Genomic DNA, 14,417 nt, shown 5'->3' on the forward strand with positions numbered 1-14,417 from the left:
AACCAAACCAAATCCTGCTCTGGACCCCAACTGAGCCCTAGCATCCCTCCCCCCAGGCACTGTGTGTTGGACACTGGCAAATTGTCAGGACATATGGTAACTACTTTCAGATTTCTGATCGACTAAAGGAGTTTTGAAAACTCTGAGGGCCCTTCCCAGCCAATTTGCATGGCCTAAGCCAGCCCCAGCATGGATGAACCCACTCTGTGATTCAGAAAAAGAATAAGCACTGAGGTACACGTAAAAGTCCACACATGGCACCATGCAAATGTTCTGGCCAGATATAATGTCACTTGCAAATCTTACCTCTCAGCGTCACCCTGCTTCTTGATCCCTGGCTTCTCCTGACTATAAAGTCATACTTCTACCATCCTCAGGGCAACTGCAGCCTGTACATCTCAGGATTTTGCTTGCATTTTCCTCTACAAACATACCAGCGTGAATTTCGGCCAAGCTGCACCAGACCACCTAGCTCCCCAGAAGGGACTCAATATTCTCTGTAGAAAGAAAAATCGAGAACTCTATCTCCGCCAGGACTCTGCAGCGTCAGTTCTGTAACCATATGGAACCCTTCCCAGCTTCCCGGACAAACCACTCCCATGGGATCCAAGGCAATGCAAAGTTAAACTTCCAGGTCATCGACACCCCTGATCAAATCCAAGAGGGTGACCAAAAACCTCCTCTATTTCAGACCTGTTCCAGACAGTTCCTGCATCTGATAACAGCCTGCAGCTTGCACAACATCTCAACTTTTCAAACAGCTGATGAACCTGTGCTTAACCCTATCTTTAAAATTTTTAAGTATTTTAACAAATACTTCTCATGATGACTATGTGCCAGGCACCATTCTAAGCCCTTTACATATAATTAATCATTTTGTCTTTATCACAACTCTCTAACAGAGGTACTATTTTAATTTCCATTTTAGCGATGAGGAAACTGAGGCACAGAGAGGTTAAGTGACTCACCTGGGGTCCAACAGCTGGTAAACGGCAGAGTCAGAATTCAGACCCAGGAAGACTTGCGCCACAGTCCGAGGGCGTAATCACCACACTGCCCGCCAGTCGATGCTTCTGATAATATACTTGACTTCCCTTTTAAGTTCTAGTCCACAGCGCCCCCTTGTGTTTCATTTATTCCCACCCATTCTGGATAAATGTCCTGCCTATCACCGCAGGAGAACTGGTAGTCCTTCCCCTCCTCCAGGTGTAGCCAAGCTCCCTGGATGGGATCCAAACACAGGTGAGGGGTGGTGACGGGCTGAAGTGGCATGATATCTGGCCATGATATCCTGGCAGTGGAGAAGGAGGAGAGGCAGCAGATACAGGAGGAATTTCCAAGGAAAAATCAGTGGGATTGTGAGGCAGGAGATACAGGGGTCAAAGAGCATCTCTAGGTTTCTTCAAGGGATCGTCTTCTGGCCTGGATGACTGGGCATGTGGGTGGTGATGCCACTCACTGAGATGTGGGCACAAAAGGAAGAGCAGTTCGGCAGGGACGGTAGTCATAACAGCAGGCATTCGTGATGCACACACCATGACAGGGAGATAGCAGGCACTGATCACTGTGCCCGCTTTACCGACGAGGGAATGTGAGCCTCTGAGACTTGAAGGAACTTTCCCAAAGTCACGCAATGAGTAGCAGGGTCGGGATTTAAACCCAGGTACCTCTGACTCCAAGTCTGCACTTTTAACCAGTTGGATGGAAGGCCATCAGCCTGTATTCAGACCCCCTTCCCTTGCTCTGCCTGCTATTTTAACCCTGGTTGCCGTCTATCTTCATGCTTCCTGATTTGCTGCCTTTCTAGAGCCTTAATTTTGGCTTAGGCTCTGACTCTGGCTGTCTACCTGGCCATGACTCCCATCCTTTCTCCAATCTGCAGTGTCTGGATAACTGCCTCCGCCCCATCCCCCCTCGAGCCCCAACTCCACCCTTTTCTCATGCATGCTTCATCCAGACTCACGACTCAATCGAATCTACAAGTTTTAAGACCCTTTTCCATTTCCCACCCAATGCTGGGTCTCCATCCCTGGATTCTTGTCTTCCAGGCTTGTCCTGTAATGAATAGCAGGGCCCTGACTCACTTTCCCCTTGAAACTTTGTATCAAGAGATTCTCAAATTCCGTGCTCTGGGTGCATGCGAGTGTGTAGAGATTGGTTCCACAAGGTGTGGAGCCCTACTAGCATTTAGTGGACAGAGGCCAGATGTCCCCAACTTTGCTGGACAGTCCCACACAGTGAAGAAGGCCCTGGATTCTGCCCAACTTTTGAATGCCACCTCCCCTTACCCAGTTATTCAGTAGATTTAAGAAATCTATTCATAATCATCTGTGCCTAGAACATAACTCTGCTTTACACATGAACACAAAATATTTATTTGCATGGTTTTAGTATATGCTTGAAATTTCCAGGAAGACATCTACCACGTAAATTGAAAGAAAATTGAACTTTGTTTTGTTCAGAACTCTCCCAAGAGTAGTTTACCATTTTTGAAGATCAAATTGCTGACAGCAGTGTTGCTCATGGTAATTGAGTCATTAATGCAATGCCCTGTAAGGGTCTGCATTTGTAGCATAATTTACACCTATGGGGTTTCTACACAAAGGTGCAAGTTCCTGCCTGTTTCCTTAGGTCTTCTAGCATGGTGTGGCCTGAACCTTTACAGATGGATTAATTACAAACACTTTCCTTTCATTTCTCCTTAACACTGTCATTAGGCCTTTCTCTCTCTCTCACTCTCTCTCTCTCTCTCACACACACACAGATACATAAAATTGTGTATATAGTAAGTACATTACATTGTCCACGACTTTCCTAGTTTCATTTTTCAGGATAATGAATTATTTGTTATAAATGCAAGCACTTACTAAAGTGCCCAACACTGTTTCAAATTCTTTATATGTATATCTCACTTAATCCTCACAAAAACCAAGTGAGATGAGGCTTATTTTTCACTTCTATTTTGCAGATGAAGAAACTGAGACACGCAGAGGTGAAGTAATTTAGCAAGGTCACACAGGTAGTAAGTGATAGAGCAGCAACCCGAACCCAAATCTGTTTGACTTCAAATGCAGTGCGCATTCACTTGCTGGATATGTGGTAGCTTATCTGTCATGTTTCTTATTAGTGTTAGACTCAGGACAATTCTAAGGGCAATCATCTATTCCAAAATTCTTTGAAGGTTCCTAGAAAAAGTACAGAGAGCCCCAGGAGGATGGCAAATACTCGTGTAATCATCTGCGTATGTTTGCATGACACTCATACAGCCAGTCAAATGGCCTGAGTCAAGTTGAATGGTGTCTTATTCCTTAATTGCTTCTTGCATCCAATCAGATTGTATAAGGCCTGAGAGCAGCTCTTTGCCAACCATACTTTCCATTTGAAAAAATAAGGTGCATTATCTGACTGAATGTAGCAAAGGGACCAAAGAGGTTCCATCTGGACTCTGAAATCCCTAACCCATCAGCAACCAGCCACCTTCACAGGACTTGGGGACTACTAAATGGGAGACCCAAACCTTTTTTTTTCTCAATTGACAAGATATATCGGGTGAAAATGCATGTCACATGTCTGCCTTATTCAGAGAAATTGGCCATTCATCATGCTCTGTGTAGGTGCAGCCTCAGTGTTTTTCTCCACGCCCCCAGGGGGAACTGCAGAACTCAGGCTCCAGCATATCTGAAGTCCACCACTAGATGGCAGCGTTTTCCAAGCTTTGAGTGGCAGAAAAAAGGACAGTTTTGTTAAATGCCATTTTTTAATGTCATAGGTCAAATGAACCATCTTTCCTGCCACCAGAAGAATGCCCGGATGTTTTCCATGCTGCAGTTCCAGGAAAGGTAACTTGCCTTTGGCAACTTATTGACATTTGAACAATAACGCCTGTTCCAGTACAGCTGGGTCTCCTCTGTTTTAGTGCAAATACTCATTGAGCACATACTATGTTGAAAATGGTGTGCTAGATGCTGGGGGTACAGAGATGAAGCTGAACAGGCTTGGCTCTTAAGAAAGGCATGGTCAGGAATTCCCTGGCCGTCCAGTGGTGAGGAGTCGGGGCTTTCTCTGCCGGGGGCCTGGGTTTGATCCCTGCTTGGGGAACTAATACCCTGCAAGCCGCACAGCGTGACCAAAACAGGCACGGTCTATCATAAGCACTGTGATGGGGTAAGCAGAGATGCGGCACCCACCTCAATCCGGAGGCTCAGGGAAGTCCTTCTGGAACAGGTAACACTGAAAACTGTATCTTGAAGAATGGGCAGATATTAGCCAGGAAAGAATGTGGGAAAGGGGATTTGGGGAAGAGGAAACAGACCGAGCAGGAAGCTTGCAACAGTGTGGTGTGTGCTGAGGAACCGGGTGGGAGCTGGTGGGCACAATAAGAGAACGTGATTTGAGGTGTGGGGTAGGTAGAGGTCCAGTCTAGGAGTGCAATAGTAATGTGACAACTGGGAACATATATAAAACCAGCTGCTTCTCCCAACTGCTTCCTGAGATAAGAGCATCACAATCTTACCTTGAGAAGGAACAATCTCTTCATTTTTCCCAATCCCACTGTGCAACTCAAAATAACTCTGGCAAACATTTATTGAGCCTCTACTAAGTACTGAGCACTGTGCTTAGAGCTGCTTCATGCATTGCCTTCTTTCATATATGTAATAATCCTGTGAGATGGATACTGTGGTGCTATTATTATCTTTGTTTTGCAGATGAGGAAACCTAGGTTCAGAGAGATTAAGTGACTTACTCAGGATCACACAGCCAGCAAGTGACGGAGCAGGAATTTGAACTGAAGCATGTATTAGGTACAGAGGAAGTACAGGAGAGAGAGAGAATCACTAATAACATCAGTAGGCGTGGGCTGAGAATGACAAGGAAGACTTTCTGGTGGAGGTAGTGCCTATGCTGGGTTTAGTAAAATGGATGACAATAATAGTAGTATTGAAAATACTTAATATTTTTGAATATGCATAGACTCTGTCCTGAGTGTTTAATAAGTATTACCTTATTTAATCCTTACACTAGCCCTATTATTATCTTCATTTACAGATGAGGACACTGAGGCACATAGAAGGTAACTAAGTTGCTCAAGGTCACGTGGTCAGTACGTGGCAGAGCCTGGTAGAGCCAGGAGGCCTTCCAGTGAGTAGGGGACATGAGCGAGGACATTTCAGGCAGAGGAAACAACAGCAGGGCATGAACTGCCATGGAAGGTTGGGAACCCAGAGCAACTTGGAATTGCTAAACTGTAAAGGGGCTGCTAAGAGGTCGGGACTGTGAAGCTAGAGAGACCCGCCGCAGCCATATTGTGAAGGGCCTTGGGTGCAGCTTGAACTTGACATGCAAGGAGCAAGAGGCAGGGAAACACAGAAGACATGTAAGAGGGAAGAGATCTAATCCTCCTGACCTGAGGTTTTTCTTCCTTTTGCCAACATCTTCAGGTAACTCATCCTGCAACACCGACTTCAGGCCAAAGCTCATACTCTTTCTAAATACTTGCACTTGTAGCTACTACATTTCCAGGTGCAACTATGACAGCTATGCTCGAAGACAGTGGTTCTCCCAGTGAGGGCCCCGGCCCAGCAAGATCAACCTACTGAGCCTGCGCTCTAGAGCCCATGAGCCACAACTACTGAGCCCACATGCCACAACTACTGAAGCCCACGCACCTAGAGCCCGTGCTCCGCAACAAGAGAAGCCACTGCAATGAGAAGCCTGCGCACCGCAACGAAGAGTAGCCCCCCACTCACCTCAACCAGAGAAAAGCCCGCGTGCAGCAACAAAGGCCCTCAGCTGGAAACTTGTTAGAAGTGCAATTTCTCCAGCCCTATCCGCTACCTACCGAACCAGGAACTCTGGAGGGAGGGGCTGGCGATTTGGGTTTCCACAAGCCTCCAGGTGATTCTAAGGCACACTAACACTTGAAAACCGCTCTCTTACACTGTTGCTTCAATATCGTATGTGTGTGTGATTCATTTCCTCTCCCACCTCCTTGAGGTCAGGAGCCATGTCTTTTCTTTGCTCACCCGGCCTGCCATCCCCACCTCCTGCCCCTGGCACGGAACACCATGCATATCCCAGCCCTGGCGCTGACTCGCTGCGTGTAAGTCCCTGAATCTTTCCATGCCCCAGTTTAATCAACTGTAAAATGGGACTGATGATAATAATAATACCCACCTCATTCAGCTGTATCAAAAGAGTTAAAGCAAATAAAGCTATTCGGACAGCTTTCTTGACTCATGTTAAGTACTCAGTTTTATATATTATGAGTTAGTTGTACCTGGTGTCCAATCAATACTTGTGAATGGTTTGCATGAGAGTAGGTTTAAACAAAGAGAGGAGAGAATGAAAAGGCAGATGAGCTAGCAAGGCAGAGAAAACAAGAAAAGAAAACCTGTTTCAGACAGATCCAACCCCGCCCTACAGGCCATCCTAGCATTCTAGGAGCCTGACTTTGAGGGAGTCAGAGAGAGAGAAGGGGAAAGGAGAAAGAGGAAAAAGAGGCCTGGTTCCATTATATGAAATATCCAGGAGAGGGAGATCTATAGAAACAGAAAGTAGGTCACCAGGGGTGGCTGGTGGCTGGTGGGTGGGAGTGGAGTGTGACTGCTGGTAGGTATGGGGATTGCTTTTGGGGTGGGGAAAGCGTTCTGGAATTACATAGTGGTGATGTTTTCACAACTCCTTGACTATACTCAAAACCACTGAATTCTATACTTTAAAAGAGTCCGTGTTAGGGTATGTCAATTGTATCTCAATTTTTTTAAACTGTTAAAAAAAAATAAGCCTGGTCAATCTGAAAAGAGAAGTCAGGACCTTTGCCTTTCTTTCCCATTAAGCCCCAGGAAACCAGGCACTGAGCAGGTGCAGAACTGAGACCAGGAAAGAAAGAATCTCGTAGCTGGATTTTGTTCTAATTTATTTACTTGCTACATAGGGGCACCCAACTCATTTCCTGTGTCATTATTTCTAAACATAAAAAAGTCTGACGTTTTCATTAAGACCCACCGTATCAATGGCATAAAATTAAATTGCAAGAGAAAAGCATAACCTGATTGTAATAAAAGTGCAACCCCAGACTGGCGCATAATGGGGAATCTCACAAACATGTGCGTCACATGCTTGAGTTCAACGTGGGTGAAAATATCAACCTTTTTTTTTTCTCTCCAAAGGCCTCGGGCAACATAACCTAGTCAAATAGTCCTGGAAGATCTAATTATATCCCCAAGGGACCCAAAGCACTTAACTTCCCCTCCCAGCTTTTAGAGTTTCCAAGAAAATCATTCAACGATTATTTTACCGAATGATAAAAGCAGCCTTATGCCTTTATAATATAGGATGGATGAATTTGGACTTGGGGACTTTTGAGGTTTCAATATATGCTCAACATTGTTCATTGTGGTGGAGGAGGCCACTTAATTTTATTAAAGATAGTCTAAACATGTCTGCTTTATAGAACCTCCCTGTGACAAGATTGCTTATTGCCAAGAGAGTTCTACCAGGAAAATCTGAGACAAGAAGCAAAAATTTAAATGAAGGCAAAGGGGAGGACATAGAGCCTAGTGGTTAGAGGAGAGGATGCCACGTGCCACACACCTAATTTTATTAGGTCTTAATTCTAAACCAAACTAAAAATTATGAATCTGTATAGTACAAGGGTTGAGCATGCAGATTTAGAACTAGGCTGCCTGGGTTCAAAGATTGACTCTGTTCTGTGTTCTCCTGACTTCTCTAAGACATTAGCTATATAGTTCTTTCATAGCCTTTTCTTTAATCTTTATTGTTATGACCTGACTCCCACTAGGTTATAAGTTCTATGGATAAGGCAAGGGGCCATATCTGGCTTGGCATATAGTAGATACTCAATAAATATTTGTAGAACCCTTAGCTTTGTGTCCTTGGGCAACTTACCTCTCTAAGTCTTGGGGTCTTTTTCTGTCTATCAACTGGGGATGGTTGTCATACCCTCTTAATAGGTTGTTGAGAGAAATCTACATAAAAAGTACAGTGCCTGGCACCTAGCAGGAGCTCAAAAAATGCTCCCTATTATTATAAAGCAGAATTTCTATATCAACAGTCTGCAGATACTGGAACAGGAAATTCAATAGGCTGGAGTCCTTTCTTTAAAAGTGGCATTTTATTTGTTTAAAAAAATCATCCGAAAGAACCCTAGCAAGAATGTTAATGCATAAATTCTGGGTCATGGATACTTTGGTGTTTTCTTTTTATATTATTCCCTATATTTTAATATGTGTAGTAGTTTCTAAATTTGTAAATCTTTGACACTTTTCCTATAGGTGGGGCGGTGACTCTGTCCCCTCTTACAGCGTTTTTTTGGTTGTTGTTATTTTGAATTTGTGCCATTTGGTTATTTTTTCCCCAGCTTTATGGGGTCATAATTGCCAAATAACATTGCACTGTATATTTAAAGTGTACAATGTGGTGATTTGATGTATGTACACATTGTGAAATGGCTACCACAATCAAGTTCATTAGCACATCCGTCACCTCACATATTTACCTGTGTGTGTGTGTGTGTATATGTGTGTGTGTGTGTGTGTGTGTGTGTGTGTGTGGTGAGAATGCTTAAGATCTTCTCTCTTAGCAAGTGTATTTGTCTTTCTCTGGCTTGTTTTACTTAGCATAATGTTCTCTAGTTTCATTCATGTAAATGGCAGAATTTCATTTTTTCGGCTGAATTATATATGCACACACACACACATGATGTGTGTGTGTACCACAGTTTCTTTATCCATTCATCTGTTTACAGGTTGTTTCCATATCTTGGTTATCATGAATAAAGCTGCAAGAAACATGGGAGTACAGATATCTCTTCAAGATACTGATTTCTTTTTTTCTTTTAATTTTTTTGGAGTATAGTTGATTTAAGATACTGATTTCTTTGCCTTCAGATAAATACCCAGAAGTGGTATTGCTGGATCATATGGTAGTTCTATTTTTAACGTTTTGAGGAACCGCCATACTGTTTTCCGTAGTGACTGCATCAATTAACATTCCCACCAGCAGTGCACAAGGGGTCCCTTTTCTCCGCATCCTCGCTAACTCTTGTTTTTTCTTGGTGTGAGGTGTGAGCTATGAGGTGACTGATTTGCATTTCTCAGATTATTAGTGATGTTGAGCATCATTTTGTGTACCTATTGGCCATTTGTACGTCTTCTTTGGGAAAATATCTATTTTGGTCCTCTGCCCATTTTTTTAGTTAGATGATTATGATGATTATTATTTTGCTATTTCATTGTAGGAGTTCCTTATAACCTCTTATCAGATATATGGTTTGCAGATATTTTCTCCCATAGATTGCTTCTTCACACTATTGATTGTTTCCTTCACTATTGATTGTTTCCTTCTGCTGTGCAGAGGCTTTTTAGTTTGATGTAATCTCACTTGTCTATTTTTTTTTTTTTTTTTTTTTTTTGCGGTACGCGGGCCTCTCACTGTTGTGGCCTCTCCCATTGCGGAGCACAGGCTCTGGATGCGCAGGCTCAGCGGCCATGGCTCACGGGCCCAGCCGCACCGCGGTATGTGGGATCTTCCCGGACCGGGGCACGAACCCGTGTCCCCTGCGTCAGCAGGCGGACTCTCAACCACTGCACCACCAGGGAAGCCCTCACTTGTCTATTTTTGCTTTTATTGGCCCTGCTTTGGTGTCATATCCAAAAAATGATTGCCAAGGCCAATCAAGGAGCTTTTCCCCTATATTTTCTTCTAGAAGTTTTATAGTTTCAGGTCTTACATTTAAGTCTTTAATTCATTTCAAGTTAATCTTTTGTGAGTGGTGTAAACTAGGGGTCTAGTTTCATTATTTTTGCATGTGGATATCCAGTTTTTCCAATACCATTTATTGCAGAGAATATCCTTTCCCCATTGTGTGTTCTTGGACACCTTGTCAAAGATTCATTGACCACATATGCCTGGGTTTATTTCTGGGCTCTCTATTCTGTTCCATTGGTCTATGTGTGGGTTTTTGTGCCAGAACCATACTGTTTTGATTACTATGGCTTTGTAATATAGTTTGAAGTCAGGAAGTGTGATGCCTCCAACTCTGTTCTTCTTTCTCAAGCTCACTTTGGCTATTTGAGGTCTTTTGTGGTTCCATATGGATTTTAGGATTCTTGTTGAATCTTGCAGGCTCATTGTACCCCATAGGATGTTGTGGGAGTGACCCTATGTGAGTCCTGAGACTAGATCAGAAAAGGTGCTTTCATTTCCACTTTGCTTATGGGAACACTTACTCTGGGAGCCCTGAGTCACCATGGAAGAAGTTTGATTACCTTGAAGTCACTGGACAGTGAGGAAGCCAGTCATGTGGACAGGACACATGTAGGCACTTTGGTTGGCACTTCTAATCTTTGAGTCTTCCTAGCCCAGGCACCAGGCATGTGAGTGAATAAGATTTTAGATGATTCCAGCCCCTGGCCATCAAGTCACTCCCAGACTTCAAGTTTTCCCACATCATGGAGCAGAGAAATCTTTCCCCATTGTGCCCTTTCTAAGTTCCTGACCTGCTGATTCCATGAGCATAAAATCATGGTTGTTTTAAGCTGCTAAATTGGATGGTCATTTGTAACAGCATGTTTGAAATATTTTGTAATTTTTTTCCAGTCTGTATTTATTTTTAAATTGAGGTATAATTGACATATAACATTATATTAGTTTCAGATGTGCAATAAAATGATTGGATATTTACATGTATTGCAAAACGATCACCACAATAAGTCTAGTTAACATCCGTCATCATTCATAGTCACAAAAATTTTTTTCTTGTGATGAGAACTTCTAAAATCTACTCTCTTAGCAACTTTCAAATATGCAATAGAGTATTATTAACTATAGTCACCATGCTGTACGTTGCATGCCCAGGACTTATTTATTTTAAACTGGAAGTTTGTCCTTTTTAACCATCTTTAGCCATTTTGCCCACCCACCCCTCACCTCCTGCCTCTGGCAACTACCTATATGTTCTCTGTATCTAGGAGCTCATTTTAAAAATTATTATTATTTCATAATTCAAAAGAAAGATCATTAAAAGGACCAGTCCCCCATCATGCTGCCACCTCAATTCAGGTTTTGCAAGAGGTAGGAGTAGGGAGCCATATCATGATGTCATTTGAAGGGCATTAAATCTCCAAAACCCATTACCCCATTCTAATGTCTAAAATGTCCCCAGTCAAGATGTTTGAAGTCTTTTACCTCCAAGAGTCCACTACTGAAAAGTAAATAATCCCTCCAAAGGCATGGAGATGGGGGACAAGAAAGGAGGGCATTTGACCTGGGCAGTGTATTCACAAAAGGCTTCAACTTTAGACTTTTGAAGTCATCACTGAATGAATTTCTCGATATACAGTGTACAGTCATGACTGTACACTGTATCGTGTGCACTGAACAGAAGATATTCATCACATAACTTTAAACTTCTGTCTCATCACCCAGCCTACTACTTGTACTGTACTGTGAGTTCATTTTAAAAATAAATCTGGCAATTATCTTGTGACTAGCACAATAATGTTGTAGAACATTGCCATCTGCCATGGAACATTTAAATTAGAATTAGGCTGTAGATTATGAGCGATTCATGGTCATCAGCAAAACTCCTAATTGACATAATAGTCACTGGTATATTAAAAACCCTGTGACATTATTTAGCTGCAAAGATTCCAAACTGTGGTATCTGTCAAAAAATACACGAATCGTTAACTCTTAGTGAGCAGATAGAAGCGAACTGATGTGCATTTTTTTAGTTCAAAGTGTGTGTGTGTGCCATGTAAACATTGAAAATATAGCCCAATTTGAGCAACCTGTTTGGTATTTAGAATGTATATGTATGAAGAGTCTTAGTACCTGGAAATGGCCACTGTGAGTTTGGCTCTCTGAGTCACAGGTGGTACTAAAACCTATCATTTGGGGACGTGTGGGGCATTAAGTTTAATGTTGGAGTTTGATGCAGGAATTATCTTTGAGTTCCTTTCTAACCTTGAGGTCTAGGGACCATCTGACCCAATAAAGCCCCCTGGGGGAGAAATGTGAGGCCCAGGAAGGGGAAGGACTAGAGACTGTAGAACCTCTTCTGCCCAATATTTCTCTCTCCACGTTTTGTCTGGGGCTTCCAGAGGGAGGGGGCCCAGGGGGCTGGAACAGACTGGATCAGTCTTTTCTGAATGTGGCTGTCCTGATGCAAAATTCAACCCCTTCTGTGAATCCAAACAGGGTAGCGGGCACACAGGGTTACCATGGCTACTGCTCTATTGCACAAGCTCCCAACAGATGCCAGGAAAGGGTGTGGCCGGCCCATTCCCTGCAGCTCTAACCCTGCCTTGAAAGCTCCCTAATGTGCTAGACAGTGCTGGCCAGCAGAGGGCTCCACTCGGCCTGCTGTCCAGCTCCAGAGACGGCCCTGAGGGGCCTCACCCTGCCATGTAGCCGATGCTGCAGCTGCTACCACCCTGTGTCTCGGGGAGGCGGAGCGATTGCTTCCAGAGAGGAAAACAGCTCCACCTTTCAATGGGAGAGAGCAAGCCCAAGAAATGCAGTTGGCTGGGTCTCCCACCTCACCCCACCCTTGCCACCTACTGGTCCAGGGTCCCCCCAGGATTGCTGGGTGGAGGCTGCTCTCTTCTACGTGTCCTTCTTCCCCTCTCATCCTTTGATCTTCCTCTTACTTCTGTCTTCTGAGCTCTTTGCTTCTTTCTCTGCTAGCTTTCTGCTTCCCCTCTACTTCTTGGGCTTCCCTCAACCCCCTGATCCTTTCCCTCTTGCACTGCCCTTTATTTGATCCTTCACTCTTTTCTGACTTTTATTTATTTACTTGGCCGCGCTTCTGGGCTTGTGGGATCTTAGTTCCATGACCAGGGATGGAACCCAGGCCCAGGGCAGTGAAAGTGCAGAGTCCCAACCAGTGGAGCGCCAGGGAATTCCCGACTTCTTTTTTTTTTAATCTTTCTCCTTTTCTCCTACTTTCTCTTTTCCTCTCTTTCTTCTTCTCTGATCCTTATTTCTCTCTTCTTCCTTTCTGTTTTATCTGCCATTCTTCATCCAGAGGTTGCAAACTGGTGGCTGGTGAGCCAAATTCAGCCCATAATTGGGTTTTATTTGGCCCACAGGGTGGTTTTTTTCCCCTAATAATTTTTTTGTTGTTGTTAACATTAAACAATCATGAGACTTCCTTTTTAAAAAATCTGGATTTTGAACTTTACCTAAAAAACAGAGTATCTGGTGAAGCTGGCCCACATTCCTGCAAAGCAGCGATCAGCTAGAGCTGAGCTGGGCCACTGTTGACAAGGCGGACACCCTTCAGGGCGCCACAGGCCCAGCCAGCCTCCTCCCGCACATCTGCTCCCTGGTGGGGCCCTGTACGTAGGAGAATTTCAGTTCCCTTCTCCAACATCTTTTCTTTTTCTTTCTCATGGCTTCTGCTGGGAGGCAGTAAGCCCACTTGTTCAGCTCCCAACCTTTGAGGTCACTCAGATCTGGGGTCAAACTGCATTTTATCAAGCTGTGTGACCTAGGGCAAATGTCTTAAGTTCTCTGAATCTCACTTTTCTCGTCTGTGGAATATGGGCCTATTAATGCCTATCTCATGGGTTTACTGGTGGGGGGGGCACGGGGATGGTCACTTGAGATAATGTTTATAAAGGATGCAGCACAGTGTCTGGAACATAGTAGGCCCTCAATTAATAATACTTATTATCTTTTTGCTCTTATTTACATCTTCTCCACTGCTTTTCGGCCTCCCTTCTTTCCGTTTCCTTATACCATTCCTTCTTTTTCTCTCCCTGGCCTCTCTGTCTATTTGTGTGTGTGTGTGTGTGTGTGTGTGTGTGTGTGTTTCTAGGCTCTATCATTCTCCTTATTTCCTGCTCTTATTTCCTTTCATTCTCTTTCTTCCCCTTTCTCTCCATCTTTGGAGCTTATTCAAGTATTTACTCTTCTTCCAATCTTTCTTCCCTCCTTACCCTCTGCCTGGTTGCCTACCCTGCTCTCCCACCTCCCCATCTATACAGGCCCCAATCCCTCACAGGTTTAGAAATATGAAGTTCCAGGATTTGGGAATATGAGTATCTATAATATTAAGATACTGCTCATTGCCAGACCTTGAAAGGGATTTAGGATGGCCAAGAGGAAATACAGACTAGAAATTGTGAGAAAGGATGGTGCACACCCACTTCTAGATTCTTCAGTCCTTAGTACAGTAAACGCAATGCTGTAGGCTGAACTCTCCCCTCTGTCTAAGGCAGTGCAATCCCTAGGAGTCTTTTTATCTATTTTTTAATTAAAAAAATTTCATTTATGTATTGGCCGTGCCAAGCGGCATGTGGGATCTTAGTTCCCCAACCAGGGATTGAACCCGTGCCCCCTGCGGTGGAAGCGCTGAGTCTTAACCACTGGACTGCCAGGGAAGTCCC

The sequence above is a fragment of the Globicephala melas genome, chromosome X (assembly GCF_963455315.2).
Source record: "Globicephala melas chromosome X, mGloMel1.2, whole genome shotgun sequence".
Lineage (NCBI taxonomy): Eukaryota > Metazoa > Chordata > Mammalia > Artiodactyla > Delphinidae > Globicephala > Globicephala melas.